The sequence below is a fragment of the Rhinopithecus bieti genome, unplaced genomic scaffold (genome assembly GCF_001698545.2).
Source record: "Rhinopithecus bieti isolate Rb0 unplaced genomic scaffold, ASM169854v2 scaffold_44826, whole genome shotgun sequence".
NCBI classification, from domain to species: domain Eukaryota; kingdom Metazoa; phylum Chordata; class Mammalia; order Primates; family Cercopithecidae; genus Rhinopithecus; species Rhinopithecus bieti.
The window spans coordinates 17,041-27,583 of NW_016817892.1; the positions used below are offsets into that span (position 1 = coordinate 17,041).

General features: G+C 36.0%; 1 pseudogene; it reads left to right on the forward strand.

Annotated features, from left to right (window-relative positions):
* Positions 1 to 1,320: 1,320 nt before the first annotated feature.
* The window catches only part of LOC108518226 (UDP-glucuronosyltransferase 2B4-like), a 17,391-nt pseudogene continuing 8,168 nt past the window's right edge, over positions 1,321 to 10,543 (forward strand).

The window sequence follows — 10,543 nt, forward strand, 5'->3', positions numbered from 1 at the left end:
TTCTCTGGTAGCTCCATCCCAGGCAGATATGGACCTGTTTCTGGCACAAACACTCCTCTAAGAGGTGGCTGGAGACTCCAGTTAGGAGATCAGACTCCTAGTCAGAAGGAATGGTATCAGGGACCTGCATATGTGTCTAGCCACATTTTCATAAAGCAGCTGAGCTGCCCTGGGGTATGCTTCAGCCCCTGTTGCCTTGGACACTCCAAAGCTAGAAGGCTGGAATGGCTAAGTTGCCCAAACAGCAAAGATATCAGCCTGCCCTGTCGCCTGGCATCTTTTTACCAGGGATGCCTGGAAACTCTGTCAGCTGGTGAATACCAGTGGTGGTAGCCAAAAATCCCTGTTGGGAGGCTCCACCCAGTAATGAGGATGAAGGTCAGGAACACAATTAAAAAAGCAGTCTGGCCCCATTTTTATATAGTTGCTGTGTTCTTCTGGTGTATCATTTCCACCCCAGTCAGCTTGGGCTCTTCCAAGCTTACAGACTGGAATTGATAAGTCACTCAAACAGCAAAGATGCCGGGCCATACCTCTTTCTGGGAGCTTTGCCACAGGGAGTTTTCAAATCTCTACAGACCCAAGAACACTGGTGGGAGTGACTGGAGTCCCTTTTTGGGATGTCCCATCCAGTGAGGAGGAACAAAATCTGGGAGCTGCTTAAGGAAGTAGTCTGTCAATGTTTTTGTAGAGGTGATGTTCAGCAACTGGTGGATTCCTTCCACCACCAGTACATTTGAACTCTCCAAAGTTTGAAGGGAAGAACAGCTAAGTTGCCCAAACAGCGAAAATGGCAGCCCGCTCTACACATCACACCTCAGCTGAAGGTGCTGCATATAAATTATATGTAAACAAAGTATATAAAAAACATTTGAACCATGTTTCATTATTTTATCTTTAGTTCTGTGTCAAACAAAATGCAGAACCACGAACCTCTCATGGTTACATTTGTGGAAACTCTTCTAAAATAAATTGTATAAGACAAGTGATGTGTCCATACAAGAACATTGTTATTAGCTCAACAATAGCACTTATAAACATAAAAGGAACATTAAACACACTTGGGTAAACAAGTCATCTACCTTCATTAATTTCTTGCCCTATACATGTTCAGACTGCTAATCTAATGATATCATATTTACTTTGAAGTGTAAAAGTTACATTTGAACTTCGTGATTGATTTATCCATGGATATAACCATAAGAAATGACAGAAAGAAAAAGCAAATGGGAAAGAGTGATTTAATCATGGATATAACCATAAGAAATGACACAAAGAAACAGCAAATGGGAAAAAGCATTGCATTGCACCAGGACGTGTATGAAATGGACTCCAGTTTTATTTTGCTGATACAGCTGACCTGTTACATTAGCTCTGGGAGTTGTGGAAAGGTACTGGTGTGGCCCACAGATTTCAGTCATTGGATGAATATAGAGACAATCCTGGATGAGCTTGTCCAGAGGGGTCATGAGGTGACCGTATTGGCATCTTCAGCTTCCATTTTTTTTTATCCCAACAGCCCATCTACTCCTAAACTTGAAGTTTATCCTGCATCATTAACTAAAACTGACTTTGAGGTTATCATCATGGCCAGACCTTCCAAAAGACACATTTTGATCATATTTTTCTCAAGTACAAGAAATCATCTGTACATTTAATGACATAATTAGAAAGTTCTGTAAGGATGGAGTTTCAAATAAGAAACTTATGGAGAATCTACAAGAGTCAAAATTTGATGCTGTTCTTGCAGATGCGATTGTTTCCTGTGGGGAGCTGCTGGCTGAGCTATTTAACATACCATTTGTGTACAGTCTCCCCTTCTCTGCTGGCTACACACTTGAAAAACATAGTGGAGGATTTCTATTTCCACCTTCCTACATAACTGTTGTTATGTCAGAATTAAGTGACCAAATGACTTTCATGGAGAGGGTAAAATAATTACGATCTATGTGGTTTATTTTCTGTTTTGGTTCCAAATACTTAATATGCAAAACTGGGATCAGTTTTCCAGTGAAGTTCTAGGTAAGTAAATTTTTCAGTTGGTAACATGGAGATTAACTTTCCTGTGCCTTTGAAGCTGAGCTTATATAAAGCAATAAAGTCAGGGTACTTGGTGTTTTAAATTTGTTTTTTTTGTTTTTTTTTTTTTTTTTAATTTGTTTTTGGTGGAGTCTTTCTCTGTCTTCCAGGCTGCAGTGCAGTGATCCAATCTCAGCTCACTGCTGGGATTACAGGAATGTGTCAGCACACTTGCCCATTTTTTTGTATTTTTAGTAGGTAGGGGGTTTCACCAGGTTGGGCAGGCTGGTCTCAAACTCCTGACCTCAAGTGATATGCCTGCCTCGGCCTTCCAAAGTGCTGGGATCACAGGCATGAGCCACCACACCCGGCTGGTAGTGGAGTTTTTTGTAAGTGAATTTATGAAATGAAAACACAAGATAATCTATCAATTGTACAAATATTATAGCAAAGATTAAATTTTAAGGTCAGTTAAAACCCTGAGGCCATTGCTCACACAGAACATTCTAGGAAGTCATAAATCTGTAAATTAGTGCACCTAATATTTCTTTAAACAATCACACATCTGTTTTACTATTAATTTTTTTCATTTTAGAAAAAGTCAGAACCATCCACAAACATCTTACTGAATGCATACATGTAGATCGAGTAGTTACTCAATTTTCTACAACTATCTATGCAACATTGCAGAAATTATTTTTTCTTGTATACCTCAGTTTCCTTATTCTGAAATTAAAATATGTCCCCATGTCACCAGAAGGTTTCCTTCACAGTTGAGAGAAATAGTGCCTCTATCTCAAATGTAAAAACCACTAAGGGTAATTTGTAGTTTCTAATGCCTCTACATTCCTTCACTAAAAGATTGGAAATTATTTGAGACCAATCATCTTGTTGAAGTCTGAACATTGTTGTATCTATATAGTTTTATTTTTGAAACTGTGTATTACAAAATATGAGCCATATTAAGTTTGGGTACAAATCTCTATTTCGATAATTTCTCAAAATTTTCTAGCTGCATTTGCAAATATATTTACTTAAAAACTGATATGATTAATACCTTAGCAGGAATCAAAAGCAGCAGTGGGTACAAGGATTTCAGCCACACTCTCAAAATAGCCCACGGTTCACTTGAATGACCAAAGATAAAAGGATTAGCTTAATAAACTGTGGAAACGAGACTATTTCTTACAAAATTGTTTTTATGGCTACATCAGAATTAGTTGATCGTGGAGCTCAAAGAGTTCTTTAAATGTTTATATGCTACTATTGAAGTTTTAAAGGGTAAAGAAATGGATGTTTGGCCCGGCGCGGTGGCTCAAGCCTGTAATCCCAGCACTTTGGGAGGCCGAGACGGGGGGATCACGAGGTCAGGAGATCCAGACCATCCTGGCTAACACGGTGAAACCCCGTCTCTACTAAAAGAATACAAAAAACTAGCCGGGCGACGAGGCGGGCGCCTGTAGTCCCAGCTACTTGGGAGGCTGAGGCAGGAGAATGGCGTAAACCCGGGAGGCGGAGCTTGCAGTGAGCTGAGATCCGGCCACCGCACTCCAGCCTGGGCGACAGAGCCAGACTCTGTCTCAGAAACAAATGAATACATATACCTAACAAGACACAGAAAGAAATGAAAAACAAACATCTTCACATCTTCCTCCCCATTCTCTCATCCCCAAATCTCTAATCCCTTTACCCAAAGGTGGGAACTGTTAATAGCTTTTGTTTGTTTGTTTTGTTTTGTTTAAGACAGGGTCTCACTCCTGTTGCCCAGGCTGGAGTGCAGTGGTGCGATCATGGCTCACTGCAGCCTCAACTTCTGAAGCTCAAGTGATCCCACCCCAACCTCCTGAGTAGCTGGGACTACAGGAGTGAGCCATCATACCCAGCTAATTTTTTTTTTTTTTTTTTTTTTAATCCCTTTCAGAAAATTACCTAATGTAATTATCTTGTGTCATCCATCTTTTCTTTCCTTTTTCTTCTCAGGAAGACCCACTACCTTATCTGAGACAATAGGGAAAGCTGACATATGGCTTACTAAGAACTCCTGGGATTTTCAATTTCCTCATCCACTCTTACCAATGTTGATTTTGTTGGAGGACTCTACTGCAAACCTGCCAAACCCCTACCTATGGTAAAGATAATTTTGTTGGTTTTGTTTTGTTGGCTTTGAATTTTTAGTGGGGATAATTCTACACTCTTCATGCAGAGTGTTTGAGTTACACAGAAAGAAAGATGGGCAGTGGGCAGGGTAAAGCAGATACCAATTAGGAAACGTGTACATGTTGACTTGCTGATACCATCACAAGTACATGAGTTTCATCATTATTATAGATAGAGAGGGATATTAAGAAGACTTTGAAAACAGGGGTGGTTAAATTTAAGCCTTGATTATGCAACACTTAAGAAGGTATTGGTCATTCATTAAAAGAATGTTTATAAAAAGTTTAACACAAACCACAGGCAAGAGGAAAAAAATACACACAGTTTCTCTCCCCCACACACATTACATTCTATTTCAAAAGACAGAATATGTGCAAGTAATAAAAATTGTGCAAAAGCTTTTATCTCAAGGAAAAACTCAATGGCACATAGCATCAATGGAGATAATAAAAAGTATCCTGGACTCACTGATAAGGAAGCTGAGAGTTGAACAATGTAGAAATTGGTGAAATAATGAGGGAGCAGGAAAACACAAAAGAGAAAAGAAGGTAATGAATTGAGGAAAATTCTCAAGACTCCAAGTTGAGTTTGCAGGGAAAGGCTGAGTGAGAATCAGATGATGCTGAGAGGCAAGTTAGAGCCAGATACTTTTTAGGAGCTAACTTATTTATCAAGCACATTTGAGAACTACTAAAAAGAGTCAGGAAATGAAGATATGTGATAAGGTAATTAAAAAAAAAAAGAAACAAAGAAAGAAAGAGCAGACCATTTGGAAAATTTTGCATGGGATCTGGTAGCAGATGATGGAAAAGTGAACTACAATGCTGATAGAAATAATCATGCCTACATTTACAGTAAGAACACCCACTTCATATTGCATTTTGTGGAAAAAATGTTAATACAGACAAAACACTTAAAATGTCTCTGTTATATATTCAATGATAGAGATATATTAATTTTTCAATTATGGTTATTTTGTTATGATTACTAACACTACTAATTACCTAACATGTGCAAGTCACTTGAGATATCATTCTTCATTTAACAGAACCAGATTGTTCAGCACAAGATTACATTCTCTCGAGAGGTCATGGATGACAGATATATTGCGGACTTGAATAAAAATAGACATACTATCTTTGCCAGTAAGATGGGAAAGCTGCACATGTGCCCTAGAATTTAAAGTATAGTAATAATAATAATAATAATAAAGAAAGCTATTCTAAAATTCTACTGTAAGTGATGCAGATCTTAAGTATTCTAACTTAAAAGAATAACTCAATGATATAAATGTGTACCCCTAATAATATTTGCAGCCAAATCCATTGTTCACTTGATTTTATACAAGAATGTAACTCATTCTATGCTGAGATACCAGAGTTTTACATCTTAGATCAGAAACTTGCCCTATTAGACAAGTTGTTTTCAGTCTTATGACGAGCAACTCAGTACAGCTTCCTGGTGGAACTTGTGTCTAGACACCAAAGCTCCCTACAGAAAAGCATGGAGAAAATGAACGATCCACTTATTATAAATACCAAAGAGTTTCTATCACTTGTAGCTGTATAGTAGTAAATTTAGTTTACAATAATGAAAGAATTCTACTTAGAAGATGATATTCTTTTCAAAGGAACACAACACCCTCATACATTTTAAATTAATATCATACTTCTAAGACATTTGAAGAAAGTAAGCATTCTTTAGTACATTATTAAGCAATCTCTTAAGATTTGTGTCTATATCAAACTGAGAATTTATTCCATGGTTAAAATACAATATCTATGTTGAACACAAATTGTGTGCACTTTATAATTTTTGAAAGAGACAAAAGCTGAGGTAAGACTAATAAAAATTCTATGCCACCCTACCCTAGTATTGAAAGATTTCCCTATTCACATTAAGGGAAAGTGATAGTGCCAATAGGAGGCAGAAGATAGTAGGAGGTGTAAAAGGACAAGAAAAAGGATGACCTGTAGTAAATAGTGATAATTACTAATAGTAGCTGTTGTTATTAACTTGCAGAAAGATTTGAATGAAAATCAATGGTTGTAAAATTGGTTCTCTAAATGTTTATTACGTAGAACAATTGTTAACCAAAGTTGTTTGCTTTTCAGTTACATATTAGATTCTCAGAATATGTGTATATATTTTAAGAGAAAAGACACCTGGCAAAATGTTTCTAGTGATTTAAAATGCACATAACCATTGGTTTCACAATATAGTCTCATGTAATCATACTGAGTAAAATGAGTCAAGATGTGCATATTTAATATTTATGGAAAATATTCATAAAACTAGCATTGGAAGTAATCCAACATCTTAAATGAAGGAATGATTAAACACTTATACTATATGCATACTACGGCCTTACAATAATTTTATCAAATATTCAATTACACTGTGAGCCAAAATGCAAGTAAAATGAGGTAGAAAATGATAAATATAACAAGATGACAAGTTTTTTGTAGGAGGAAAAGGTATATACAATAAGGTTAAACCTTTCTAAGTAAATGGCATGCGTGTACATGTAGAAATAGAATAAAAGCCATGATGAAAACATACATATTTTACATTGGTAATATCTCTAGAGAGAAATTTTAGGAATATTTCCTTTTCTCTTTTAAACTTTTCATACTTTTATAAAACTACTTACATTGGTGTTGTGTTATTGTTATGAAGTTGTCACAGAGTGGGAAACAACCAGTCCACATCAGTGATGAATCAGTAAACAGAGGTTAGATTACTTCCACACTGGTGGATGAAGAAGGCTCCGGGTATCAAGCCAGTGAAAGTAAACACTGAACACGCATGACATTAAATGTGGCAACAGGTAACTGCAATCACACAAAATGCCTAGATGCCCCATGTGTCATCTGGAATAGTAGTACAGTGACTCTCACATTTACATTGATGTCTTAAGATTAAAATCATATTTGAAAAAATATACAACAATATATGGTCTTCACAGTCAATATTTGGATTTTTTTTCTTTGTTTTATTAACAACAGTTAAAAAAAGGTTTACCCTAATGATTAAATCTGAAAGTTTATAAATGTAAATATTGGCATAGATTGGAGAAAGCAAATCAGAATAAATATCAATCAATTTTAGCCAAGCACATCTTCACCAGGAAGTGTAGTGTGAGTGAGCTACTCATGAGGGTGACCAGATCTCCCCTGCGGAAAACCCTGGGGCCTCCCCATTAAGGTGCAAGTGCTGCTGCCTCCGAGACACAGCAAAGTGCTAATGAGAGTTCCTCACATGCAATTATAAATAGCACATCAATTTAGCAGTGTGATTTCAGGAAAAGTTGTCCACCTAAATAATAACCTGAAAATATGATCATTCAACCATCTAACTATGTACTGTATAATTCTCTATCATAAATGAGACTCTCAGGACTAATTCATAGAAATTCCAAACCACAACCAGACTCTAGAATGTCAGTGATTCTTCACCACCTTTTACAGTTACTTTTTTTCTTTTTTGAAAAAAGACTGGAAACCTCTGACAAAATTTAAATGAAGTGTAAAGGGTTATAAAGGAAGATAAATGTAGACATAAAATCATCCCAAATGTGAGTAACTTCTCCTCATTCCTTATACTTAGAGAAGCAAACTATTGACAGCTTCAAACTAAAACAATTCTATAGAAAACTTGCCTGAAATAAAGATATGTGATTTAGCAGAATGACAATATAGAATTAAAGTCAAGCAGTGCCACTTTCCAAGAACCTATATTAGTAACTGTAATATTATAAATGAAGAGTCTGGGTATAATATTTTCTAACATTATCTCCCTGACTACTATGAAATAGCTCCATTTCATTTCTCCCTTATACACACACACACGCAAACATGCACACACACATATTTACATAAATACCCTTAGTAGAGGCGAGCTGTCTCATATTGTACATCTTCTTGATAAGAAACTGAGTGATTGAGTCAGTTAAAATATATAATTTCCTCCAATAATTCCTGATAATACTTGATTTTCTCTCTTTAGATATTTGTACCATTTCTTCCAGTAGTGCCTGCTGTGCTGTTACTCTTTTGTGATGGAAAAAATTCTTTTGTCACAGGAAATGGAAGAGTTTATCCCGAGCTCTGGAGAAAATGGTGTTGTGTTGTTTTCTCTGGAGTCAATGGTCTTTAACATGACAGAAGATAGGGCCAATGTAATCGCATCAGCCCTTGCCAAGATCCCACAGAAGGATAGATAAAGTTCCTTACTGGTATGGAAAACTACTAAAAGAGGCTGTGAAGTCTGTAAATAATTCAATTATAGAAATTTCCTGCCTGGAAATGTAGCTCTTGGGAAAGCACTTATTATCAAGTTCAAAATCAGAAATACACATGGAAGAGGCTAAAATAATACAAAGGGTATACTCATGGATAATAAATTTGGCACTAATAGTGTGATCAGGAATAAATATATTAAGAGGTGTAGGTAAAGTTTCGATATTATCATGATATTGGGATCACGTAAGAGATATTACCAAATTCTTTCCCTGTCATTTGATCCTTATGTTTAAGGATTTCTGAGGGCATTGGACACACTACAGATGTTATCAGAAGAAGTTACATTTTAATGGGTAACATCACTAGCACAATAACGATAGCAGGTATTTCAAAATGTCTAACATGCATCGTGCAGTTTAAGCTTGCCATGTAATCCAGCCTCATATAGTTTCTGTACATTTTGGAATAGGCCTATCTGAGTGATGTTAAGGGTATGATTCAGAGGAAGAACGGTCTAGGCTGACAGACTTAGTCCAAGTTCCAACCAGCCAAGTAGATTTAGAGAAAGAGTAAAAGCAACCTCCCTTGCCGGACTGGGCCCAGCCAATGTCTGATGCAGGAAGATTGAAGAGAAAGGATGGGGATAGATCCTGACCTGAAGGTGGATCCTGTGCTGTATAAAATGTGGTCCCACAAGGAGTCAGCACTAACTATCAGATTAACAACTCCTCCCGATGGAGGCAGCAGAAGGAAATATAGGAAGGAGTCAAACAGAAGGAAGCCAGGTGGGGAAGAGGTTCAGATGTTCCCTCCATAGAACATAGTAGGAAACACATTTTCTTCTGTATAGAATAAAATGGTGACATTTGTGTATTTGTCAATTACTTTTAGTTCCCTATCTGATACAGTCTTCTTGTAATGACCTATACTAATGTTTTTTGCTGAAAACTCAGTTATTTTAATATTGATATAACAAATAAAAGTTAAACACTGTAAATTATTGTTCAGTTTATGAGGATTGCTTGGGAGTTCCAAAATTAGTAACTTGAACATAAAATGTCTTGGCTATAGTAGATCATATTAATCACTGTTGTCAAAACTTTGTAGCACATTGTCTAAGTGTTAACAATCAGTTGACCAAATTCAGAAAAACACAATTTTGAATTTATTCAACAGCTCTATCTTTATTGATGATACCTAAAGTTTCCTCATTTCAGTGCTGAAACAGCAACCAAAATTAGCAATACTGATAATACTCTGAATTTGTCTCAGAAATTGTACCTTGAAATTTCTCCTCCAAGTAGTGCTTGATAATTTGTAATTTGAAAGAAGTTATACATACTACCTTTGTAGCATTAATTTATTTCTTAAAATTAGCTTATTTTATCAACTTGCCTTTTTGTCAATCAAAGAACACCAAACTCTAATATAATAACTTATAGACAAGCAGAATTACAGGAACTGCTTCCTATGTTACTAAAAAATGAACAAATTAATATTCAATATGGGAGATGAAAACTAGTATAAAATACATAAAACAAAATAAACATATAGGTCATTACTAAATTGTTATTGCTTACCCTCACTAGAATTATTATGACTATTTAAATTTTTTTCATGCATATATTTTTTTAGAATTTTTATGTGTCTCAAATTTCATTTATTTTGTTTTTTAACTTTCATTTTAAGTTCAGGCCTACAGAAGCAGATTCCTTACATAGATAAATCTGTGTCATGGGAGTTTGTTTTACAGATTGTTTAATCATCCAGGCATTAAGACCACTACCAATTAGTTACTTTACCCAATCTTCTCTCTCCTCCTGCCCTCCACCCTCCAATACACCCCAGTGTATATTGTTCCCTGCTATGTTTCCGTGTGTTCTCATCTTTTAGCTTCCACTTAATAGTGAGAACATGTGTTAATTGGATTTCTGTTTCTATGCTAGTTTGCTAAGGATAACGGCCTCCAGCTCCATCTATGTACCTGTAAAGTACAAAATCTTGTTTTTTTTTTTTTTTGTTTTGTTTTTTTTTTATGGCTGCATAATATTCCATGGTGTATATGTACCCCATTCCATTTTCTTTATTCAGTCAGTCATTGATGGGCATTAAGGTTGATTCCA